This window comes from Manis javanica, chromosome 2 (assembly GCF_040802235.1).
Source record: "Manis javanica isolate MJ-LG chromosome 2, MJ_LKY, whole genome shotgun sequence".
Taxonomy (NCBI): Eukaryota; Metazoa; Chordata; class Mammalia; order Pholidota; family Manidae; genus Manis; species Manis javanica.
In genome coordinates, this window is record NC_133157.1 from 179,973,403 (window position 1) to 179,992,076 (window position 18,674).

Consider the following 18,674-nt stretch of genomic DNA (forward strand, 5'->3'; position numbering starts at 1 on the left):
ACACATCTGGTGTTCTGTTCCTCTGTCCCATCTCTTTTAAGCCTTTGGTTTCAGCTATGAACTAGTGCCTATTTCAATTGTGAATTAGTTATTGCTTAAAATAATTACATTTTTAAGCAAAAAAGTACTTTTATTTATTTTAAACAGAAACATTTTAAGCAAAAACAACTCAAACTGAGAGCTGCTTGAGGGCAATAATACATTGCTTTATTCTTGGGATTCCCCTTAGAATGGCTTCTGATTTAGAGCAAGTAGAGATTAGTAAATGAGATTAGTGTATAATTGAATGAATGTGCAGTGTGGTTCTATATGTTAGTATACTCTTAGTTGATAACTGATGCTGGAAGAAAATCCTCTTGTTTAATTTTTCCGCTTTAGAGAGCTTTTTAGCTTATCTAAAAGAGTCAAGTACAAGGAAATGGGAGGCATTTCCTCTTGGGATACTGAATGGTCTAGAGTTGAAGAGTTCATTAGAGATGGTCTTTGTGAGTGAGCATTGTTTGTGAGTCTTCCCAGGTTAAATCTGGCAGCAGAGAGCTGCTTAAGCATCTTGCTGCTTATCTGAGGGTCTTAGAAAGGGTTTAAATACTCAACTAGATTACTGGATTCTTTACTGGCTCAGAAGCCAATTTGCTATTGAGTAAAAAATCTCAAAATACTTTCTAAGCCATTTTAAATTTGATGCTTAAGAGATTTGGATGAACTGAAGTGTTCAGTCTCCTAAGAGAGTAAAATGGAGTCTTATCCAGTGACATTTACCATACAGTTAAATTCCTGGCACAAAAGGTCTTCCTTTAGGTGATGCCAACATTCTTTTTCATTTTTCAGATTTTTGTTTTTTTAGTAGAGCATTTGAAAGGAGTCAGATACATTTTCACACGATTTAAGATACATTTTGGAATTGAATAGGTGGAAAGCAATGACAACGAATGTTGAGTATAAATCACAGATCAATCTCCAAGTAGGAAAAGCTGCATATCATTACAAAACACTTCTTGGGTAGTTCCCAATCAACTGGCAGTATTCTTTCTTTCCTTCTGGTTAACTCCTTTCGATAAAATTGCTCTCACTAAATACAACAGCAGCTAACATTTACTGAGCTCCAACTTGGACAGGTGATGTGCACTGCACTTTTAGGCATTAATCTTCACAGAGAAGTAGGTCTTTATTTTGCAAATGATAAAACTGCCTCAGAGATATTAAGCTCAAGGTCACACAGCCATTAGAACTAGAACTCGATGCCAAAGCCCACAACCCATATATTTTTACCATTCTTGAGATTGTAAAATAAGCTGCTAACTTTAAAAGCTTAAGGGCACAACTTTTTTCAGAAGTATTACTGCATACATTTTAGGTACAAATTAGGTCTAAAAAAAAGTATAGTTACTACATAAATTGCAACTACAAATTAGGTGGGAGAAACAAACAGGCAACTGAAATAGATTAAGTGCTGGCTACTGGGTATATGCAGGGGAAACATCACTTCAGAACTCAGAGGTGGCAGTATGTGAGAAGGCTGGGTGGGAGCCGGGGTTTGGAGAGGGGATATAGATGTGGGAAAGTCGTGACTGAGGAAGCAGTATGAACAGAGGCCAGGAGGTCAGTGGGCAAAACGATAGCTTATGTCAAGCCTGAGTTTTCTGGCTTTGACTTACTTAAGTGAGAAGAACAGAATGTAACGTCCTGATTTAGGAAAGATTGTGAATAAAAAGGGGCCACATCCCCTAGTCTAGTGAAATACTTTGATTAAGATCAAAGACTTGAGAATTTGTGTTTTGCCTGGTTCATCAAATACTTAGTTGCCTTGGATTCATTACAGCTTATAGAATAGAAATAGGATTTCTCTGAAGACATTGGCCTAATCGATTGCTGGAAAGATCCGGAGTTGTAAACATCATGCAGATGGTCATTGAAAAAGCAAAACTTTTTTGTCTGTTCCTGTAAGGGAGACTGAGCAAGAAACCACGAACACCCAGAACTGGGAGGGATATTGGAAGCGGGTCAGAAAGGGGAGGAGTTAGGGAAGCGATTGTGAGGACATTGAATAATGTGGACACTCCTCTGCCGGCTTTCTTCTACAACACACATGTATTTCTTGGGTACTGCAAAGTGATTTCTAAAACATTAGGACCATCAAATGAGAAAGATGGTGGTAAGCAGGACGTTTCTGGACCATGAATAGACAGATGGACATGACTTTTTCCATCAAATCTGTGGAGACTAGTTTAAAGTGTTCTTTCAACAACAGAAAGGAGTAATACTTGGCACAATGTTATTAATATGTAACTCATTCTGTAGTGTGAATAAAGAAACTTGAAAAGTTTAGATACAGATTACTGCTCTGAAGCACTCTTGAGTGTGGGCTCTGGGGAGCCTAACTGCCTGGGTTCAAATCCCAGTTCCACCACCTTATTTGCTGTGTAACCTCAGCGAGTTATGTGAACTCTCCACACCTGAGTTGCTCCATTTGTAAAATGGGCAAAAGAGTAGTATCAACCTAAATGGTTGTAAGGAGTAAATGAATTACTAATACGTGTGAAGTGCCAAGAACAGTGACCTACATGTAGTATACATGAAATGATAATGTAAATATACAGAAGTCACAAACTGGCCTGAGCCACAGCAGGTTTCAGGCATACGCATTTTGTTTGCAAGCATGGCATCTGAAAAAGAATGAGCAACTGAATGCCTTTGGACAGGGTGTGTACTCTCCATTTGGCCACAGGTCCCAGCATGACTCTCACACCCAGCCTGATTCACGGAGTCCTGTAACTTTCCTAAACTATTAGCTCTCAAGTTTGCACCGGTGGTTTAGGAGAATTTGTGGATAGTGGAGTAATAACAAGTGATTGCTAAGTTGAGGCTGGTTTCACAAAGCCTAGCTGTGCTTTCTCCAAAGCCTACTGTATTTTGATTATTACTTACACGTCTGTCCCTCACTCAGGCAAAATTCTTTGAGTGCCTGACAATGTTTTATTCATCGTCGTATCCCCAGAATCGACTCCAGATCCCCAGGCTGCTCCATAAATCTTTGTGGTCTGAATAAACATGCTGTGGGATAAAGAGGGGTAGTGAGCTCTGGGGAAACGTGTTAATGGGTAACGGCTGATATGTGGAGGACGAACTGGTAGTATGTGCCAAAGATGTGGCTAGGCAGTGCATATGGCCTTCAGAAACTAGGTTGTCAGGTACAGTTGGAAAGCAGAGTGTGAGGAAGGAAAAGAGGCTGGAAAGATACATCATACAGATTAAGGCATTTGGATTTTAAGAATGGCATGAGATTGAGGATAAATACTTCACAAATGGTCCGTAATGCATAATTTTGTGTATATGCTCATGGATATTATTTGATTATTTCTAGTGTATAATTGTACCTTTGAATTAGCAATACCTTTGAATCAGATATGAGATAGAATGTCTTTATCCTTCTTTGATAAGTTTCTGGATTGACTGTTTATTACCCTATACAAATACTGTTTTCCTTTTGAGTCAGCCTTTTCTCATTGAACAGTCCTGCCTTGGTGTATTGTGTGTTTTCCCTTCTATTTCTAATCACAATTCATCTTCCCAGCTGCTTAGTTATATAATAGTATCTTGTATGTTTATACACAGGCCTACAGATTGAATTTCTCAGAGAGCAAATTCAAGAGCTTTTCGGAACCACAATATGTGTTTTATGGGTGTGACAAAGTTCTTTAGGAACTCAAAATCAATGATTTGAGGAGATATTTTACAGTATATCTCATATTCATTTCTTACTGCTTTCATTGGTTTTGTTTATTCATTTCTTATTGCTTTCTTATGGGTTATCCTATGTTAGTTAATCTAAGTTGACTAATAAAGTGGAGAAAATTCTTGTTTAAATTAATTAACATAAGGACACCTCTTCACCCTTCTCTTAGAAGCTGTTGCATGTGGTGGTTAGATCTTTTTGAATCTTGGATTGGGGGAATGTACAATACATTCTTAACTGAGAGATCATTTTTAGAAGTTCATATATTTTTCTTTTTACACAAGTAACATATTTGTTCACTGTAGAAATCTTGGGCAAAAAAATGAATACAGAAGTGTAAAAGAAAAATATTTTTTAAGTCAACAATCAGATAAGAGATAACCATCATTAATGTTTAGGTCTGTGTCCTTCCAGTTTTTTCCTTGGCATATGTAAAATGTACAGAATTGATATATTTCTATAAATTATTATTTAGTCTGCATTGTAGCTTAGTAATATGTGAAAAAGATATTAGATAAATATTCTTAATGTAACTTTTATTCTATAGAGTATTATTTTAATTTAGTAGGAGTATGTTATCTCTTATTTTGCTATTTTTTTCCCTTAAAAATTTTTTTTTATTTTGGTATCATTAATGTACAATTACTTGAACATTATGGTTACTAGACTCCCCCTATTATCAGGTCCCCCCCAAATACCCCATTATAGTCACTGTCCATCAGCGTAGTAAGATGCTGTAGAATCATTACTTGTCTTCTCTGTATATACTGCCTTTCCCGTGTCCTGGCCCCCTGCTACATTATGTGTGCTAATTGTGATACCCCTTTTTTCCCCTCCCCATCCATCCTCCCCAGTCCCTTTCCCCTTGGTAACTGTTAGTCCATTCTTGGGTTCTGTGAGTCTGCTGCTGTTTTGTTCCTTCAGTTTTTTCTTTGTTCTTATACTCCATAGATGAGTGAAATAATTTGATACTTGTCTTTCTCTGCCTGGCTTATTTCTCTGAGCATAATACCCTCTAGCTCCATCCATGTTGTTGCAGATGGTGGGTTTTATTTTCTTCTTATGGCTGAATAATATTCCATTGTGTATATGTACCACATCTTCTTTATCCATTCATCTAGTGATGGACACTTAGGTTGCTTCCATTTCTTGGCTATTGTAAATAGTGCTGTGATAAGCATAGGGGTGCATCTGTCTTTTTCAAACTGGGCTCCTGCATTCTTAGGAGTGGTTATTTTGAAATTTTTATCCAAATGTTCTGAAGGCCTACAGCCTTCTGAAGTCAACCTTTCCTTTAATATCCAAATAAAGTTGTTTAGGCCACCATCCCATGAAATATTCTATGAAAAGCCAGCATAATAAACTTTGCCAATATTTATAAGGATTTTTAGGGTGGAACAGAACACAGGATTTATGTACTTCTGTCACTTCTGAGTATACTTCCATTTGCCTTTATCTTACGGATGGATTTGAATATCTTTTCATAGAATTAAAAGTATATCCTTTGATTTAATTCTTTATATTCTTTGCCTACTGAAGATTAAAAAACTCTTCTCCTATGACTTCTTTTAGTATTTTTGCATTTTGATTTCTTATATTCAGAGCCATGTGGGATGAATCTGAAGCAAGATGTGAGGTATGGGTCCACAGATAGTTGCCTAGTTGTACCAATACCCTCAGCCATCTTGAACACATACTCAGTTTTCATGTGTATTTGAATCTGCAGTGTATTTTAAATGAATTGGAGGTCACTTTTTAAAGAAATGCTCTCATAACTCCCTTTAATTAAAAATTTGAAAAGTGGATAGTCACTCTTGATCATTTTTCACAAATACATAAAAAAAAATTACTGTTTGTCCAAAGTGGCATATTTGTGAGCATCAATCAAACTTTAGTCAATCCCTTCAGCTTTCTCTTTTGTTTTCACTAGGACAAGAAAAAAAAGCATTTTTTCTTATTGATTTCGTTATTTTTTTTCCTCTTTTTTCCTTCTCGAAGTGAAAAGACAACAGAAGAGAGTTTAAATTAGAAGCCTGTAAACCACACTTCAGGCTAGCATGCCTCTGAGCAAAAACTCGACACATTACATAGTTCTAAATTATCTTGACTATGTTTTCTACAGGAGCAAAATAAAAATTTTCATTTGTTTCCTAATGTGTTAGTTTGGATGTGAAACATAATAAAGAGAGAGTAATGACATGCTAGGCCCTGGGCTCAGCTAAGGAATGTAAGGCAGATTAATAATTTAGCTTCATCCAAACTAATACTCATGTAAATCAATTTTCAAGGTTGATTTAGTGTGGATGGAGTTGGTGCCAGTGAGGACTATTTTTCCCATTCAAGGCCCCATCCTCTTCTGTGGAAGTGAGACCAATTCACATGTACTGGTTATATGAGGAGTTGCTTGTGGGACCTGGGTTAATTGAAAGATATTTCTGAGTTATTCTGGTGATGGTTGGTGTCCTTTATGGAATGTTACCCCACGCAGCTGCTCAGCTCACCTCTTCAACTAGTTTTGGGGGAGCTAGTTCTTATTCTGACTTTTTCATGTGTGTGCCTATGTGAGGAAGAGGGAGGGAGAGAGTGAGCAGCAGATGAAATTTAGGCTGTGTTGCCTGACTGTCAAAAGCAAATTGAGCCAGTGTATGCCTCAGGGTGCAAGGGGTTGCTGAAGGACCCTTCCAGGTGGGTCCTGGTGAGAAACAGGAAGTCAAAGGTAGATGCGTATTTTGTTCTCTCTAGAGGTAGAGTTCCTGTTGTAACAAATCCCCAGTGCAGCTGCACTGGTCCTGGCTCACAGCTGTGCTAGAAAAGACACTTAGGAAGATGGAGAGGCAGGAGGGAAAAGGAACTTGGGGGCAGGCTGGACTCTGAGGGGTGACTGCTTTGCTGCAAGGGCCCTCTCCCGTCACACCAGCAGAGCAGTCCAGCACAGGGCCTGCGCCTGCTTTTGCAGTTTACTGCCCAGAGGGCCCAACACTGCACGACTTGGCATCTGGGGCAAGGGGCTTTCTTGTCATTGGTAAATTTTCTCCCACTATTAAAGGGAAAAATACTCAATTGGCTCTCACTTCATCTTTTTCCTTCTTTGTTCAAGGGAGAAAGGAAAAGAGTCCTTTTTCCTTTGTGTGTGTGTGTGTGTGTCAAATTTTTAAAATCCTGATGAAATGACTTTTCTGGACTATAATATTAAATATGCAGTAGTGATTTAAATCAACATATAGGTTGACATGACACTTTCTGTTTGGAGTTTGATCTTCCCTAAAACAAGGAAACCACACTAGGGAAAAGACAATGCAGTTAAATGTTAAGTAGGACCCTATCCCTAGAGGTAGGCCTCTTCATTCTCCCTGGGTAAACATCTACAATTTTTTCTGCAACTTCAGCAACTGCTTCATGCACATGAATGAGCACATTAGTTGTTCCAGTTCCTCACTGTCCACACCTGGAATGAGTTACCCAATGAGTTTTGTTTTTTAAAAAAAAAAAAAGATTCATCAGCAGTCATTCAGCAAACAGCTGCTCTGTTAGGAGCTAGGGAAACAGATGGCTACGATGCCTCTGTCTAGTAGAAAGAGCTGTAGATAAGGATCACTGAAAAAGAGATGTTATTATACCTAGATATATTTTCACAAAATTTACAAATTTCAAAGATAAATTTTTAAACTTCAAGAAAGAGAAAAATACTTATCTACAAAAGTGAGATAATTGGACTTGTTGTCGATTATTCCAGATATTTACAGAGATGTATGAAATATCAAAAACAAATGAAATATCATTTAATAGAATTTACAGGTTACTTTTTTGAAGGAATGAACACCTTCACAATATTTAGTTTACCTATTCATGAACGTGATCCATCTCTCCATGTGTCAGATTATCTTTGTGTCTTTGAGTAAAATTTTATAGTTCTCTTTATTTGGATATTGTTCATGTCTAAATAGATTTAATCGTTGGTGTTAAAAAAAAAAAAAGAAAATAGAAAAAAAGAAAGAGCTGTGGACAAATAAGCCAAATAAGCATCATCAGATCCATGATAGGGGTACATGGGGGTATGTAGGATCCAAAGAACAGGGTGATAAGCTCCACTTTAAGGAGGGAATATTAGAAAAGAATTTTTAGAGGAAGTGATGCTCACATGGAGCCTTGAAAGCAAAGTAGGCATTCACCAAGATCAGGGTTTGAAGGGGCATTTGCTAGAAGAGCATAACTACAGTGGATATCTACCACCTGCTGTCTAATGAACCCAGTGTCTCTCCCATTCCTGGAATTATCTGAGCTGGAGCTGGGGAAAGAGACCCAGATACAAGAGATATGAGTCTCAGTAGCCATTAGTGATCATGCCTCCAGCCACATGGAGATCTGAGATATGAAAGTGATACTTAGAAGTAGGAATAAGGAAAAGAGGGAGGAAGAGAAAGTCCTAAAGACATCTAATTTCTGGTTACACTTACTCTTGATTTCTATTGGCAGCCCTTGTCCTGCCATCAGTTTGGTTTTATGAGCCTTCCAGTAATTTCTCCCTTTTGCTTAAGCAAATTCGAATTGTATTTCTGTCACTTACAAGCACAACAGTCTAGTCAAATGAGGGGCTGAGAGACTGAAGAAATGAGATGTACACACATACATCCTTCTTTGCTGAGTAATAGGCTCAGATATCATTTTGCTGCTGTGACAATGGTGTTCAAGTATGTGCTTATGCATTTATATTTGTGCCCAGAAAAGGTAAATGACAAACCTTCATTATAGCTACTGTACATATTTTTTAATGTAAGAAACTGCCAATAGAAGTGGAATGTAAATAGTATGACTCAGGAAAGAGGATTTAGGTTTAAATCAGAGTGCCTCCAAGACAGCAATGTTTTGTCTAATCTTTCGTCAAAACATCTATGAATGTGAAAACATCTTTGTAGATCCAGATTTTCATAATTTTGGTTTGCTTAAAGGGAATGCCTTCCCTGTCTTGAGTTACTGCCCCTAAATAAATTTCATTTGAAATGATTTGTTGATTTTTTAATTGTGAAATCTGGGTTATAACCCTATCTTGGCATATGTTCCACGGACAATTACAAAGAATATGTAGTATGTGAAGTGTTCTACAAATGTCAATTAAATCTTCTTGCTTGATGATGTTTCTATATTCTTGAATTTTATGTCTAGTTCTATCAATTATTGAGAGAGAGGTGTTGAATTTTCCAATTGTGGATTTGTCTATTACTCCTTTTAATTCTGTCAGGTTTTGCTTCACATGTTTTATAGCTCTGTTGTTTGGTGCCTCCATATTTAAGATAGCTATGGCTCCTTGGGGGATTAATCCTTTTGTTGTTATGTAATGTGCTGGTCTCTGGTAAATATCTTTCCTCTGAAGTGTACCTTATTGATATTATTATAGCCACTCCTTCTTTCTTTTAATTAAAGATTGCATGATATACCTTTTTCTATCCCTTTACTTTAAACCCACCAATATAGTTATATTTAAATGAGATTCTCAGACAGCATTTAGTTGGGTCATGTTTTCTAATCCATTCTGCCAGTCTTTGCCTTTCAATTGGTCATTTACATTTAATGTCATTCTTGATGTTAGGACTTAAATCTGCCATTTTATTTTTTGTTTTCTGTTTGTTCTATTATTCTTCTGTTTTATTTTTCTTGTTTTTTTTGTGTGGATTACTTGAATATTTTTTTTGAATTCTATTTTTATCTATAGTGGTTTTTTAAAGCTTTAAATTTATAATTATATTATTCTGTACATTCTCCTATAGTTATAGTGTTTTTTGGGGTATCTGTAGCTTTTTTAATAGTTGCTCTAAGTATTACTTTATACATGCATAATTTACTACGGTCTAATGGTGTTTTATCAGTTCAAGTCAAGTTAGAAACTTTACCTCCCTTTACACCCCTTTGCCCTCTCCTGCATATGGAATAATTGTTTTAAATACCCCCTCAGTATATATTTAGAACCACATCAGACAATATTACAATTTTTGCTTCAACCATCAACATAATTTAGAAAACTTAAGAGTAGGACATGTGTTGTATTTACTCATAACTTTTACTCTTTCTGTTGTTCTTTTTTTCCTTCCTGATATTCCAATATTCCTTCCTTTTTCATTTCCTTTCTGTTCAGAGAACTTCTTTTAGTCATTCTTTTAAGAAAAGTGTGCTGATGACAAATTCTTAGTTTTTCTTCTGCTGATAATATCATGATTTCCCCTTCATTCTTGAAGGATAGTTCCAGTGGATATAGAATTTCAGGCTGACAGTTCTTGTGTTTCAGCAATTGAAAAATATGCCACTTCTTTCTGGTCCCCATGGTTTCTGATGAGAAGTCTGCTATCATTAGAGTTGGTTTTCTTCTTTGTATAAGGGATTGTTTCTCTCTGCTTTCAAGATTTCTTATTTTTCTTTAGTTTTTTTTTATTAGCTCCAAATTTTATTATATTCGGCAGGTACAAAATTACATTTAAATATAAGAACAAACACTGTACGTAGTTTTCAGAAGTCTGATTTGGTATGGGTCTCTTTGGGTTTATCCTGTTTGTGATTTACTTAACATCTTGAATCTGTAGGTTTCTATTTTTTGCCAAATTTCAGCCATAATTTCTTCAAGTATTTTTTCTCCCTTGTTCTCTTTCTCCTCTCCTACTGGGATTTCAGATGAAATGTTAGTTTTTGTTTTTTTGGTTTGGTTTTTTTTGCTTATGGGTCAAGTCTGTGAGCTGTTTTTTTTTTTTAAGTCTGTTTTTTTTTATTGTTCTTCTTAGGCAATTTCTATTGCTCTATATTTCAGTTCACAGATTTTTTTCCCACTCTGACTCCTCCATTCTGCCATTGAGCCACCTACTGTGTTTTTAACTTTATTGTATTTTTCAGTTCTTAAATTTCTATTTGGTCTTTGTTCTGTTTCTGTACTGACACTTTCTTTGCTCAGACTTTCAATTTTTTTTCATGTTTCAAGCATGTTCATAATTACTCAAAACATTTTTAAGATGGCTGTTTTAGAAACTTGGTCAATTAATTCTAACATCTCTGTCATTTTAGTGTTGGCATCTATTGATGATCTTTTCTCTTTGAAGTTGAGATTTTCCCAATTCTTGGTGTGATGGGTGATTTTCATTTGAAACGTGGACATTTTTAATATTATGTTATGAGACTCTGGATCTTACTTAGACCTGTCTTAAGTCTCTCTTCTATACCAGTCTGGAGGGAAGAGCACCGCTTCATCATGGCTAAGCGGGGCCAGCAGTCCAGATTTGCCATCTGGTAAATGAGAGGGAAGGAGCTCCTTGTCACTGCTGGGCAGAGGCGGAAGTTCTGGATCCCACTAAGCATGCACACATACACTGGAGTGCCTTGTTACTGTCGCCATGTGGCCCCTACTGACACAACAGGAAGACGGCCTCATTACTTCTGGGCAGTGGTGAAAGTCTTGAATCTCCACTAGGCCTCCTTTGCTACCATCCCAGCAGGGAGAGGGAGGTGCACCTTACTGCTGCCTGTGGGTGGCGCTAACACGCCTGACACTGTGGGCGCAGGAGCCTTGTTACTGTTGAGGGGGATGAAAGTTCCTCCTCTCTGGGCTTCTCTAACACCACCTTAGTGTTTGTGTGTTGCAGGGGTGGGGTGCAGGGCGCAGCTGGGGCCCTCCGATACAGCCTAGTGAGGCAGCAAGTCTAGGTTCCCAATCCATTTTTGCTGGTGTGGGTGGGAGTGGGGCCACTGTTCTGTTGTGGTTTTTAGCTGGAGTATGTGGTTACTGCCTAGAAATTTTGTCTGGTTAGGCTGCTCTTTCCGTGTCTTTTGGCTAGAGAGAATAGGCTTTTGCTGCGGGTTTTTTTTGGTTGTTCTTTTGGCATTTCTAGGTTGCCAGCTTCTTCGGCTCCAAGTCTAGAATACACGAAGCTAAATGAAAACCCAGGGGACACATCACCAGATTGTGCCTCAGATCCCAAAGTCCCTAGCCTGTCTGCCTTCTCTCTGCCTTCCAGAATCTTCTTGTGCCCCATATATAATGTTCAAGGTTTTCAGTTGCACATAATGGGAGCAATAAGGAAAAGTACATCTGCTCCATCTTTCTGGAAGAAATCTCAAGATAAAAATTTTAAATATTAGTTAGCTTCATGTTTTTAGAATGGTATAGGGATCTGTTTACCACTGGTTACGCTAACTTCCCTACTAGAACAGTGTCTGACACGTGGTAGGAACTCAATATTCAGTGACTAATTGAATCTCTCCACTTTACTGATGAGAAAACTTAGGGAATTAAAGGTTTTCCTAAGTTCCATGTCTAGCAATAGGAAGAACTGGGATTTGAACTTGGGTCATCGGCATCGGATTCCAAGGCCTGACCTCTAAGAAGTATCACTGGGGCACTCATGAAATTCAAGGCCCCTTTTGTTCTCTTAGGACAAAGGACAAAAGAGAGGGAGCCTCCACTTGAGACAGAGACAAAGTGGTGACATGACACTTTTCTACTGAATTAACAGTGTCCTCGCATTCTCAAGAAAATGCCCAATTCTGTCATCTCTCCTCTTCACTGCCAGACCTACTGCTTAATGTCCTAACTACTACTTAATTCCTCTGTAAATGGGGTTCCACTCCAATCTCTCTTTTGTGGCTGCCTTTTCAGCCCCAAAGACCAAGTGTAACAGTGTTCTCCCAATTCACGTCCTTTAAGATCTTTCTGCAGCATTTCCTAATGTCGGTGACCACTTGGCAAATTTCTCCCTCATCTTGACTTTCATGATCTTCCCGTTTCGTGCTTTGTCTTCCATTCCACTAATGGTTTCTGTCTCCTCTTTCTACTCCCACCTTCGGAATGGCAGTCTGCCTCAGCATTCTCCCTTCCTTTTCATTGTCTGCATTCTCCTTCTCAGAGTCTGTCCAAGCTCACAGCCTTAGCAAAGCTGGTAAATCCACATACATGCATGCACTCGTTCATTCATTCAATGTTTAATAATTGAGCATCTGCTGTGTAACAGGCACTTTTTTGTAACAGGGAACAAGGTAAACAAGGTGGCTATTCTTGTGGAGCTTATATTCCCATGGAAGACACAGAGAGTAACAAGTGGCAAGAATGAATCAGTTAGTTATGAAGCCATATAGCATTTCAACAACATTAACTTGTTAACTTTCACGTATAATCTCAATTACCTACTAGATTCTAAAATTACTCAGGGTAAGAATTGTTATCCTCACAAGACTGATGCTGCCACCTTATACTTATTTGTATATGGTTTAAAGATGTGCTTTTACATAGTTGATTTTTAAAATCTGAACTATTAAATATTAATTTTTTTTCTAAGAACTTATTTACAAATACCTCAGAGCAGTTTCATATGTTCTTGATGTTTTATAAAATGACTTTGAAACCTGTCTAGCCATATACCTGCTGCACAGTCTGGGGCAAGTCACTTAACCTCCCTGGCCCTTTGTTAGTCTCCTTAACTGGTAAATCTCATAGCCAGACAAGGACGCAGCTACAGGTTTGAAGAACCTTTGTGTCCTAAAGGGAGTGCCTCTCTCTCTCTCTCTCTCTCTTTTTTTATTTTTTTTGAGAGGCATATAGGATAAGAATGTGGCTCTGGAACCAGGCTGCTTGGAGTTATATGCTGGCTCTTCTACTTTGTGTTTGAACCTTAGCAAGTTATTTAACCCCTCTGTGCCTCATTTGTTTTCATCCATAAAATCAGGTAATGACAGCACCTGCTCCCTAGAGTTGCCATGAAGAGGGCTTAACAAGTGCTGCATGTGTTTGCTGTTTTAATCTGTGTATATCCTTCTGTCACTAGCAGAAAAAACAGGGTCACTACATTTTATCTGTTGGAATCTTACATTAAGGATTAAATCTTGGACTTTTACATCTTGGAGGCTTTCCTCCAATAATTTCAGATTACCAAACAAATAACTTTAAGAGACAAAGTATTTTTAATCTCTTTCAACTTCAGAGAATGAGTTTCCAAAAATGAGTGCTGAGTTACTCCCCACTTTGGATTGTTATAAGATACAATTACAAACAAAACAAATAAGAAGCATGTAAAAATCCATTAATTCAAAAGCTCTACTTAAAGTAAATAAGCCAAATGGCAGATAATTAATATAAACTAAAACTGTTACTGTCACGCATAAGGATTAAAATGTTTCAAGAGCCAGAGGCTGGGCAGAGAATTCTAGTTTCCTAATTAACTTTGATAGCACTTTGCTGTGTGATTCACCTGTAATTTAAAACAGAAATACCCTCTTGCTCACAATTCCCCTTTTCTCAGATTTGTGGTTTTGAAATATGTCTCCCCTGATTTTTCCCTCTAATCACCTTCCCTATCTTTGTCTAAGTCAGAGGGAGAAAATAATCTTAGAGGATCAAGCAGTAAAAAGAAATTTCTGTAACAGGGAAACAACATTGGTAATAATCCAGGTCACTTAAAAGTTAAATCTACTGGAGGGAGCCAAGATGGCGACGTGAGTAGAGTAGCGGAAATCTCCCAAAACCACATACATTTTTGAAAATACAACAAATACAACTATTCCTAAAAGAGAGACCAGAAGACACAGGACAACAGCCAGACCACATCCACACCTGCGAGAACCCAGGGCCTCACGAAGTGGGTAAGATACAAGTCCCAGCCCAGCGGGACCCGAACACCCCACACCCCAGCTCCGGGCAGGAGGAGAGGAGTCGGAGCGGGGAGGGAGAGGGAGCCCAGGAAACACCCCGCCCTAGCCATCTGCACTGGAGTGCAGACACAGTGCATGCATGGGGTTCTGGAAACTAGGGAAACAGGACAGTAAGACCTGTGAGTGGGTCCCTGCAGTCGGTGGCCCTGGGATAAAGAAAAGCGAGTGCTTTTTGAAAGTCTTAAAGGGACAGGGACCCCACAGCTGGATGGAAGTGTCCAGGGACTCTTAGCCTAGCAGCTGGAAATCCCGGGGAACTCTGGGCACTCTGACCCCCTGGGCAGCAGGGAGCACAGAGGCCCCTCACAGAGATAAAAAGCCTCCCGGCTGTTTCACCTCCAACACAGCTCCGCCATATTGGAGCAGCAGCCCGAGGCAGGCCACACACCCACAGCAAAAGCAGAGCTAAACTCCATAGCAGACGGCAAGAATCAGAAGTCCCATCTGCACGCAGCTGCCCAGAACAAGCCGCTAGAGGTCACTGTTCTCCCAAGAGAAGAAGGCCATAAACCAACAAGAAGGGATGTTCTCATCACTTGTGCCAGCTCTGCAAACTATCTCTATTGCCATGAAAAGGCAGAAAAATTTCATACAGACCAAAATCACAACCCCTGAGGAGATAGACCTAACCAGTCTTCCTGAAAGAGAATTCAAAATAAAAATCCTAAACATGCTGATGGACATGCAGAGAAATATACAAGAACTAAGGGATGAAGTCTGGAGGGAGATTACAGATGTCCAGAGGGAGATACAGGAATGAAACAATCTCTGGAAGGATTTATAAGCAGAATGGATAAGATGCAAGAGGCCATTGATGGAATAGAAACCAGAGAACAGGAACACATAGAAGCTGATGCAGAGAGAGATAAAAGGATCTCCAGGAATGAAATAATATTAAGAGAACTGTGTGACCAATCCAAAAGGAACAATATCTGCATTTTAGGGGTGCCAGAAGAAGAAGAGAGAGAAAAAGGGATAATTGCTGAGAACTTCCCTAAACTGGGGGAAGAAATAGTTGCACAGACTACAGGGGCACAAAGAACTCCCAACAGACAAGACCCAAAGAGGACAACACCAAGACACATAGTAATTAAAATGGCAAAGATCAAGGACAAGGACAGAGTATTAAAGGCAGCCAGAGAGAAAAAAAATATCACCTACAAAGGAAAACCCATCAGGCTATCATAAGACTTCTCAACAGAAACCTTACAGGCCAGAAGAGAATGGCATGATATATTCAATGCAATGAAACAGAAGGGCCTTGAACCAAGGGGACTGTATCCAGCACGATTATCATTTAAATATGAAGGACGGATTAAACAATTCCCAGACAAGCAAAAGTTGAGGGAATTTGCAACCCACAAACCACATCTACAGGGTATTTTGGAGGGACTGCTCTAGATGGGAGCACTCCAAAAAAGAGCACAGAACAAAACACCCAACATATGAAGAATGGAGGAAGAGGAATAAGAAGGGAGAGAAATAAACATCAGACTGTGTTTATAATAGCTCAATAAGTGAGTTAAGTTAGACAGTAAGGTAGTAAAGAAGCTAACCTTGAACCTTTGGTAACCATGAATCTAAAGCCTGCAATGGCAGTAAGTACATATCTTTCAATAATCACCCTAAATGTAAATGGACTAAATGCACCAATCAAAAGACACAGAGTAATAGAATGGATAAAAAAGCAAGACCCATCTATATGCTGCTTACAAGAGACTCACCTCAAACCCAAAGACATGCACAGATTAAAAGTTAAGGGATGGAAAAAGATATTTCATGCAAACAACAGAGAGAAAAAAGCAGGTGTTGCAATACTAATATCAGACAAAATAGACTTCAAAACAAAGAAAGTAACAAGAGATAAAGAAGGACACTACATAATGATAAAGGGCTCAGTCCAACAAGAGAATATAACCATTCTAAATATATATGCACCCAATACAGGAGCACCAACATATGTGAAAGAAATACTAACAGAATTAAAGGAGGAAATAGAATGCAATGCATTCATTTTGGGAGACTTTAACACACCACTCACTCCAAAGGACAGATCCACCAGACAGAAAATAAGTAAGGACACAGAGGCACTGAACAACATGCTAGAACAGATGGACCTAATAGACATCTATAGAACTCTACATCCAAAAGCAACAGGATACACATTCTTCTCAAGTGCACATGGAACATTCTCTAGAATAGACTACATACTAGGCCACAAAAAGAGCCTCAGTGAATTCCAAAAGATTGAAATCCTACCAACCAACTTTTCAGACCACAAAGGTATAAAACTAGAAATAAATTGTACAAAGAAAGCAAAAAGGCTCACAAACACATGGAGGCTTAACAACACACTCCTAAATAATCAATGGATCAATGACCAAATTAAAATGGAGATCCAGCAATATACGGAAGCAAATGACGACAACAACAACAACACAAAGCCCCAACTCCTGTGGGATGCAGCAAAAGCAGTCTTAAGAGGAAAGTATATAGTAATCCAGGCCTATTTAAAGAAGGAAGAACAATCCCAAATGAATAGTCTAATGTCACAATTATCAAAATTGGAAAAAGAAGAACAAATGAGGCTGAAGGTCAGCAGATGGAGGGACATAATAAAGATCAAAGAAGAAATAAATAAAATTGAGAAGAATAAAACAATAGAAAAAATCAATGAAACCAAAAGCTCGTTCTTCGAGAAAATAAACAAAATAGATAAGCCTCTAGCCAGACTTATTAAGAGAAAAAGAGAGTCAACACACATCAACAGAATCAGAAATGAGAAAGGAAAAATCATGACGGATCCCACAGAAATACAAAGAATTATTAGAGAATACTATGAAAACCTATATGCTAACAAGCTGGAACACCTAGGAGAAATGGACAACTTCCTAGAAAAATACAACCTTCCAAGACTGACCCAGAAAGAGAGAGAAAATCTAAACAGACCAATTACCAGCAACGAAATTGAAGCAGTAATCAAAAAACTACCAAAGAACAAAACCCCCGGGCCAGATGGATTTACCTCGGAACTTTATCAGACATACAGAGAAGAAATAATACCCATTCTCCTTAAAGTTTTCCAAAAAATAGAAGAGGAGGGAATACTCCCAAACTCATTCTATGAAGCCAACATCACTCTAATACCAAAACCAGGCAAAGACACCACCAAAAAAGAAAATTACAGACCAATATCACTGATGAACATAGATGCAAAAACACTCAACAAAATATTAGCAAACCGAATTCAAAAATACATCAAGAGGATCATATCATGACCAAGTGGGATTCATCCCAGGGATGCAAGGATAGTACAACATTCGAAAATCAATCAACATCATTCGCCACATCAACGAAAAGAAGGACAAAAACCACATGATCATCTCCATAGATGCTGAAAAAGCATTCAACAAAATTCAACATCCATTCATGATAAAAACTCTCAACAAAATGGGCATAGAGGGCAAGGACCTCAATATAATAAAGGCCATATATGATAAACCCACAGCCAACATCACACTGAACAGCGAGAGGCTGAAAGCTTTTTTCCTGAGATCAGGAACAAGACAAGGATGCCCACTCTCCCCACTGTTATTCAACATAGTACTGGAGGTCCTAGCCACGGCAATTAGACAAAACAAAGAAATACAAGGAATCCAGATTGGTAAAGAAGAAGTTAAATTGTCACTATTTGCAGATGACATAATACTGTAGATAAAATCCCTAAAGACTCCACTCCAAAACTACTAGAACTAATATCGGAATTCAGCAAAGTTGCAGGATACAAAATTAACACACAGAAATCTGTGGCTTTCCATACACTAACAATGAACTAATAGAAAGAGAAATCAGGAAAACAATTCCATTCACAATTGCATCAAAAAGAATAAAATATCTAGGAATAAACCTAACCAAGGAAGTGAAAGACCTATACCCTGAAAACTATAAGACACTCTTAAGAGAAATTAAAGAGGACACTAACAAATGGAAACTCATCCCATGCTCCTGGCTAGGAAGAATTAATATCGTCAAAATGGCCATCCTGCCCAAAGCAATATACAGATTTGATGCAATCCCTATCAAATTACCAACAGCATTCTTCAATGAACTGAAACAAATAGTTCAAAAATTCATATGGAAACACCAAAGACCCCGAATAGCCAAAGCAATCCTGAGAAGGAAGAATAAAGTGGGGAGGATCTCACTCCCCAACTTTAAGCTCTACTACAAAGCCACAGTAATCAAGACAATTTGGTACTGGCACAAG